Genomic DNA, 8,640 nt, shown 5'->3' with positions numbered 1-8,640 from the left:
AGGAAAGTGAATCTGGCTTCATCTGTGGTCATCTAAAGCTTCATCAGTAGTTCAAGGATACAGCTAGTGCAACCTCAGTGATTAATCCTCGGTGAGTGCATCCTCATCCTCAGTGAGTGCATCCTCATCCTCAGTGAGTGCATCCTCAGTGATTACATCCTCAGTGAGTGCATCCTCATCCTCAGTGAGTGCATCCTCATCCTCAGTGAGTGCATGCTCATCCTCAGTGAGTGTATCCTCCTCCTTAGTGAGTGCATCCTCCTCCTCAGTGAGTGCATTCTCAATGAGTACATCCTCAGTGAATTCATCCTTATCCTCAGTGAGTGCATTCTCAATGAGTACATCCTCAGTGGGTGCATTCTCAATGAGTACATCCTCAGTGAGTTCATCCTTATCCTCAGTGAGTTCATCCTCATCCTCAGTGAGTGCATTCTCAATGAGTACATCCTCAGTGGGTGCATCCTCATCCTCAGTGAGTGCATCCTCAATGAGTACATCCTCAGTGGGTGCATTCTCAATGAGTACATCCTCAGTGGGTGCATCCTCATCCTCAGTGAATTCATCCTCATCCTCAGTGAGTGCATTCTCAATGAGTACATCCTCAGTGAGTGCATCCTCCTCCTCACTGAGTGCATCCTCATCCTCACTGAGTGCATCCTCCTCCTGAGTACATCCTCCTCCTCATTGAGTGCATCCTCCTCCTCACTGAGTGCATCCTCAGAGAGTGCTACTGCTACTCTGTCCTTAAGATGAGGATTCATAACACATCATACAGGACTGGATGTGAAGATCCATTTGGTCTGGCTATAAGAGTGTCTTCCTTATATGTGGACCTCAGGGTCCACACAGGGATAGCTTTCCGTGACCAAGCAACAGTGTGCTAGCCCATGGGCATCAGTCAACAGTAGATTCTTTCTCTCAGGGTCAGAGCACCAAGATGACTAGGGGATGGTTCAGAGGACATCAGTGGCAAACCAGACAGGGGCCATCTTTGGAATTTACCCTACTAAATAAATCATTAGTTCTACATGATGTCTACAATGCATGTGCATTCTAAGCTGCTTTCTGGCCTACTGGGAAAATGTATATGTTTTTGACTTGTGCACAGAGAGAAGCAGTAGTGAGAGGTTTAGGGTGAACACCTGAGCATGGTAAGCAGCAGGGCTGTGGCTGGAGGAACAGGAGTAGTCAAAAGGAATTCAGCTATCGGTCCTAGACAGCAAGGCTATATCAGCAGAGAAGGATCAGGCAAAGCCCGCCTCAAGAGTTACAAAAAATAAAATAAAACAAAGAGTGTCATGCACACTGCCTGATTTCCACAGTGGCTCACAGGAATACAATACAATGATTTGGGAAGTATAACCACTGTCTCTGGCCCTGAGCCAGAGGCACAGACGTTCATGAAACAGTCATTCTTGTAGTTACTCACAGCTGAAGATTGCTGGACAGGGCAGCTTCTGAGCTGAGCCCAAGAGAACAAAAGCTTGTTTTAGTTAATAATGGGCAGCTTGTGAAGTCGGAGATTATTTAAGCTACTCACCCAATAGTCTCCATCGGACATTCAGCCAAAGTTATCACACTGGTCACTGCCAGTGACCCCGGCACTCCACAAGCTTGCCTGACCTGTCCCATCTTGAAAATCTGTCCAGGAAAGACAAGTGGCTCTGCTCTGGTCAACTGAAAAATGTTTACCCCAGCAAACTCAGTGGTACCAAAGCCACGGAGGGCTTAACTCAGGATTAGAATTGCTGTGGAGTGTGAGGGCTTTGGCATTGGGTTTTTCTTTTGTTCTGTTTCTGGTTTATCGTGTAGATGGGTGTCTGATCTGCTATACTCACTTGACTCTGAATATCCTGCTCTTGGAAGTTAGGCAGGGTAGATCCTGGTTACTACTTGAGAGAACCTAGGCTCTCACTGGCCACTGTTCAGAGGCAGGAGAATGTTAACACAGAGCACTGGGGGAGGAGAATACAGCCTGGAGCTTTCCCAGTTTGATAAAGGGCACCGCAGAGCAAGCTACATCCAACATTACACTTAATAACAAAACATTAAATTCTTTTCCCATAGGACAGAAACAGGGCGGGGATGTCTGAGTTCACATTTGCCCATTATTTGTACTACACAGTATGCAATGAGACAAACAGGAAAAGAGGCATCTAAATTGAAAATATATCTACAGATGCTTGTTTGTGAAAAATCCGATAGACTCTTAGAACTTAGTAGAACTAAGATGTGAACGCAGCAAGATGCACAGACAGTATTACAATTTACATTATATTAGCAGTGAATAATTACATAGTGACATTTAAAGAGATACTAAGTTAAAAGGCATAAAGAACATAAAATACGTTTTAAAGTATCTTATATGTATCTTACAAAAATATACAAGTAAGATCCCCATAGAAAAGCCGGAAATGCTACTTAGTCCTAAAGCAGCGAAGTAGAGAGAGAGCCACCATATCTGTAATCAGCGGTCCCCAACTTAGCGTATGAACTCAGTGAAATCCCCTTTCAGATGCTAAGATGAGCGGTTTTCAAATTTTAAAAAGAATAGCAAAGATACAGAAAAGTGAAAGCAATCCTGACAAGGAGGTTCAATGGATAGAGTCCCACTGCTTGATATCAAGACTTACTACCCAACTTTCCTGTAGTCAAGATACTATGGAGGGGACTAGAGGGATAGACAGCACAGCAATTAAGAGCACATACTGCTCCCGGGGAAGACCTGAGTTCAATTCCCAGCACCCACACTGAGCTTCTCAGAACCACCTGCACCTCCAGATCCAAGGGGATCTGGTGCCTCCGGCTTCTGTGGGCACCTGCATTCGTGTGTGCTCCCACACATAATTTAAAATAATCTTAAAAAGACATTGTGGTGTGGCACAAAATAAGCCGCTGAAGAAGAGACCTAAGCTTTGGCAAGATGGAGCAGTAATGCAGCCACCGGGGAACGTTCTTATAGTGACCACTGGTCAAGGACATTGGACATTACTATTTACCAATTAAAGCTGCACCATAATGTAAGTATACTGTATTTAAAAATGATTAAAATGTTCAATTTAAAATCTGCTCAATGTATGATGTCAATTAATTCTGACAGTTTCTGTTGCTTTTTGTTGGGATGACCTGTCAATCAGTGGGAGTTGGGTATTGCAGTCACCCACTACTGCTGTGCTAGGCTTGAGTTTATCTTTAGGAGTACTTTTTGATGAAATTGAATGTACCTGTGTTGGGAGCATATATTTAGAATATTAATGTCTTCTTGATGATTGCTCCTGGAATCATGAAGAGGCCATCTTTATCTTTTCTCACTAATCCCATAGCGAAGTCTATACTGGAATCCATGTGCTCCTATGTCCACTGGCTTAGAATATCTTTTCCATTCTTTCACCATAAGATAAATTTGTCTTTTGTGATGGGTTCTTTTCTTAAGAGGCCACAAATAGATGGCCCTGCCTTTTGATCCAATCTATTAGTCTGTGTCTTTTGATTAGAGAATTGAGACCATTAGTATTTAAGAGCTATTATTGAACATCGTAAAATGATTCCTGTCATGTTGTTGGTTTTCTAGTGTTTGGGTTGTCTCTCTCCTCTTACTTACTGTTATTCTGCCATAGTTTATCCTTTTATTTGCCCTGCCCCATGGATGGGTTTATTTTTTCCAGTCTGTAAGGAATCCTTCAACTAACTTTTATGTAAGTGGCTTAGTGGTCATAACTTTCCATAGCCTAATTCAATTAAATTATAGGTACATCATTCTCCTCTTCTTCTCCGTCTAATTCCTTCTGTGTACCCTGCCCCCAACTCCTAAGATTCAAGGGCTCCTTTCTCCTTATTATTATCCTATATGTGAATGAATATATACACACCATCTACTAAGACTGTCTAGTGTTGCTTGTATGTATATGATTTCAAGGGTGACCACTTGCTATTCCATAACCACTTAGGGGGCTTATCCTTGGGGAAAATCGATGTCCTCTCCTCTCCTCTCCTCTCCTCTCCTCTCTCCTCTCCTCTCCTCTCCTCTCCTCTCCTCTCTTCTCCTCCTCCTTCTTCCTCTCTCTCTCTCTCTCTCTCTCTCTCTCTCTCTCTCTCTCTCTCTCTCTCTGCATTAATTCCCCCATAGCTTTCATCAAGGGGTAAGGGCCTGTGGATTTCCCCCATCCAAGCAGGTCAACAGGTATTGTTCAGACAGCCATGCTGCTGAGATTTCATGGTGGCAGCATTCCTGTCATATCTAGATGACACAGTCTTGCTAGATGCCATTGCTTTAGTTTGAAGTAGTACATTGTCTTGGATGTTTATGTTTCTCGTGCTATTGTGTTGAGATTTTTGCATCCTATGTTACTTCTTTGCTTGGTTTAATTTTAATAAGCTGCAATTTTTTTCAGTTCAAGTATGTTCAATATTCAGGTTGGAATTGGGTGTAGTAGTGTTGGGTGTGTAGTTCAGAAAATAATTCCTCACACCAAGGGCCCTGGCTGTCTGGTATAGGCTCTATATTGTTCCCTCCTCACTAGGTTGTTACGTGGGAGAGTGAGCACAACTGAATGGCATTACCACTATGCAATTGGCATGGTAGCCAAGCAATAGCTCCTTGGACTTCAAAAGCTGTTAGAGTCAAAGGCAAGGATGGTGTGGAGTAGATCTGGATTTCAACTGATAAGATTAGCACAGGGAGTGGGGAGTGGTGGGTAAAGAAAAAGATTAATAGTAGGTAGGTTTGGGGTGGGGTGAGTAAAGAGGCTATGAGGCCAAAGTTTTGAGATTATGGTGGTTTACAGACTTTAGAGATTGTTAAGCTATGGAATGTTATAATTAAGAGGTAAAAGAAGGAAGAGATGAGGGTAAGAGAAATAGAAAAGGTATAGAGAAAAGAGATGGAGCATAGGATATGTGCCCAAAGTGAACAGTAAGGAAGGCCTGCTGCTAAAGTGGGTGGGGAGACAGCAGCAGTCCTAAGTCTAAGTGAACATACAAAGAAGCAAAACCATCTTGAGGTGTGGGGTGGGGCAGAGAGAGAGAGACAGAGAGACAGAGACAGAAAGAGACAGAAAGAGAGATAGAGACAGACAGAGAGAGAGAGAGAGGAAGGTAAGAGGAAGTGACCATAAAATCAACAGATGAACTGTTGGCATAGCTGTGCTGGACTGAAAGGCTGAGTTCTCAAACCCCTTTGGCTCTACGAGGTTTCATGTAGTAGCAGAGAGGGAATGGTAGCCCTACGTGTTTTCTGCTCCAGAGGTAGTCTCTGTCCTATAGTGTTTTATGGTCCCAAATATTCCATTTTAAGTAAGCAAACCACAGCTAATGCCAAATCATTAGAGCTCCCTGAATAATTCCAATATACTTTTTATTATCATCGACTTTCAATAATTTGGGGTACAACATGATGATCTGGCGCATGCATACAGCATAGAATGCTCACACCATGAAAACTGACATTTTATCTCCTTCCTTTACCTTTGTGGGTTGGTTTGAACTCCCCTCCTTCAGTTCTTTATAAAACATCTAAGCTGTGAACTAAAGTCACCTGCTTAGAACTACAGCCACGTTACTCCTCCCGTTACTTCCTCCCCTTGCCACTCTATACTTCTTTATTTTTACTCATGAAGTATTTGGGTGTATTTGTGTGTATATGAGCACATGTGTGTGCAGGTACCTACAGAAGCCAGAAGATGGCATCAGGTTCCCCAGAGCTGGTGATAAGAGGGTACTGGGAACCACCTGACAAGGACACTGAGAACCAAACCCCAGTCTCTGGAGGAACACAGTGCTTTAAACTGTGTGCAGAGCCACCTGTCCAGATGTTGTGCTCCCCAACTTCTACTAAGCACGGTTACAGGCCTCTATGAAATCAACTTTCCTAGTTTCTAGATACCAGCAAGACTGTGCAACATTATCTCTGTAGGTGTGGCTGATTTCCATGGCTTAATAGCCTTCATTCCCTGCGGGTCTCTACCCAGTCCATAGAGCTGCTGATGCTGACCTTGTGACATCCTAATCTTAGCGTGTTCAGGACCCGCCATATTGGTTTTGAGGTGGTATATGAATTTATTTCCAGGCTTATGAGTTTCCCTCTCCCTACACATTCACCTTTCCAGACACCTGGCAATTTCTGCCCCCTCCCGCCACAGCCATTCTGGCTGGGTGATGTGGTACCTTCACTTCTCATTGGGTGATGTGATGCCTTCTCAGACTTGTTGGTCACTTGTGCATCACTGTTTGGCAAAGTCTATCTAGATCATTAGCCTGGTCTCTGGAGGATTATCATTTTGCTGTTGAATACTGATAGATGCTTATATATTCTGGATATAAACCCCTTGTTGGATGAATAGTTTGCAAATGTTTTCTCCCATTATTCATTTTTCACTCTTTATTTTAATAATCCCTTTCTCTGCTCTTGTCTGTGACTTCAGTGTATTAAAAAACAGCTGTCTACAGTGATATCTTTCTTCTAGTAGTTTAACGGTTTCGGGTCTCTCTCACATCCAGGTTTCTTTTTTTTTTTTCCATTTAGAGTCTACGTTTGTATACAATGGGACCTAGGGCTCTTCTCTTTCTGCTATGCATGTCCAGACCTGCTAAGGCATGGCCCTATTGGGTCTATTATTATTTGTTCCTCGAGAGGAAGATGTCTCCCTTGACCAGTCTGGAGCTGTTATCTTACGTCCACACTGTACTGTGTGTTTAGGAGTCAGAGTCCTCTGTGCCTGCTCAGGAGAGGGAAATACAGGCAGATTCTGCCTGACACCGAGGGTTCAGACTGACACCGAAAGCTTGGAGGATGGAGAAACAAAGTCAAGAGTTGAGAAATGTGAAGGGCACTGAGAGGCCGGTAGGTAAGGGAATTGATTCTCACCTAAAACTTCAGAGGAAACACAGACTTGTCATATTGAACACACATCACATGTGACTCGTTTCTTTCCTTTCTTTTTTGAGACAGTGTGTCTCACTGTGTAGCTCTGGTTGGCCTTGAACTCACTGGGATGCATTTACCTCTGCCTCCTGAGTGTGGGGGTAGAGATGCATACCTCTATGCCAGATTGAGATCTATCCCTTTTGTTAATGTGGAGTCTCTCTTATGTAGCCCATGTGTGCACAGATGCCTCATGCTAGGGTTACAGGTACAAGCTGCTGCACATGGCTTCATTCCTTCTGAATTCCAGAACTGAAATATGACTATCTGTGCTCCTTTAAGTCACTAAATCGGTGACAATCTGCCACACACTAACAACAAACTGGCAAAACACTACCATCTCTGCACGCACATAGCACACATGCCCATGTGACAGCTGTGCATCCAAGGTTTTAAGGTGCCACTGTAATTCACAATGCCAACAGAGCTTCTAAGTTGTTTTCTCAGAATGCACCATGGGCATCTCATGAAACCGATAACAGACATTCCCCAACTGTAAATGGTTGCACATGTGCCGTTGGTGCTAAAATGTGGCCATTCCAGTTACTTAAAATGGCAAACACTGTTACGTTCTTGCGCACAAACATTCAAACCACCAGGCTGGCACCTAGTAGGGCCTGTTAGGGTATAAAGTATAAATTGTAAATGTTGGTAGATAGGGCATACCCATTTCTGGCACGATGTTTTTACTTAAATTTTTGCCAATTTTTTGAAAAAATATACTTGGTTTTACTTGCATTTTTAAATTATAAATGAGTTTGAGCGTCTTTTCATATGAATATTAGCTCTTGTGTCTTTTCTCTTAATTATTAATATCCCCTGACCACTTTGTATCATCTCCTTTTTATTAATATTTTACATTCTCTATATTAATGTTGTAGTTCACTTATTACAGATATTTTCCCAACTTTGTGTGCACCTGTTGGGTGTCTTGTTGTATTAGAATCAGGTGACTGTCACTGTGTCTAGAGTTGACATTCAGAACATGGGTCTGCTGCTCTTCCTCCTGTCCTGGGATGATTACATGTTGGCGCTCGTAGCACAGCTGTAGTCCTTTAGTAGAGAACGAGCTTCCCTTTCCTTGTGCCTCTAGCTTCTGAGAACTGGCTTCTACCCACTCCCTGCCCTGGATAGCCACTTCTTTCTTATTTTTGTTATTAAGAAAACACTTAGATCTAACTGTTCTCGTGAAGCTGACTTAATAACTTTAAAGTAATTAATACTAAAACGTGATTCTGTCTCTCATGAAGAGGAGCAGAAAAGTCTTTAACTACCTGTCCTTGGGAGCAACACACCCCTCATCAAGCCAAGGTGTAGCAGGTGCCAGCAGCCTTGTACTCACCATGCTCTACTGCTTTGATGCCAATACTCTGTGCTGGACAAGAGGTGGTGAGTTCTGGTGACATCTGCCGTGTGAGCCTCTGCCACAGTGTAAAACATTGAGTGGACCGTCTTCCAAGCTCGGATGTCTGATTATGCATGTGCATTCCCATGCTCTTGAATGTTCTGTTAAGAGGGCTGAACCAGCTTTTGAGTCTCAGATGCTCCACATGACCTGGCTGGAAGGTGGCAGAGCAGAGAATCAAGGAATCAAGAGCTGAGAGCCAGAAACCCTTGGGAACCAGGCATTTCAGGGAGAAATCCCTCCTGATGCATTCTTACCTGTCGATCTTCACCTTGCCTTGAAGGTCACTTCCTACTTTACCTGCACGCGCTCTCAC

The 8,640-nt window shown here is 43.3% G+C and overlaps 1 long non-coding RNA gene across 1 annotated transcript in view; it reads right to left on the bottom strand.

Moving 5' to 3' along the window:
* The window catches only part of LOC148007951 (uncharacterized), a 13,293-nt gene extending 4,653 nt beyond the window's left edge, over positions 1-8,640 (bottom strand). Inside the window, exons 1-2 of the long non-coding RNA XR_015648342.1 lie at positions 8,582-8,640; positions 8,262-8,478 (exon numbers count right to left, since the gene is read on the bottom strand). This is a non-coding gene — a long non-coding RNA (uncharacterized LOC148007951). The remainder of the gene's footprint in view (positions 1-8,261; positions 8,479-8,581) is intronic.

This window comes from Rattus norvegicus, chromosome 1 (genome assembly GCF_021556685.1).
Source record: "Rattus norvegicus strain SHRSP/BbbUtx chromosome 1, alternate assembly SHRSP_T2T, whole genome shotgun sequence".
Lineage (NCBI taxonomy): Eukaryota > Metazoa > Chordata > Mammalia > Rodentia > Muridae > Rattus > Rattus norvegicus.
The sequence above is the reverse complement of the archived record's forward strand: the minus strand, read 5'-3'. Positions and strand labels throughout refer to the sequence as shown.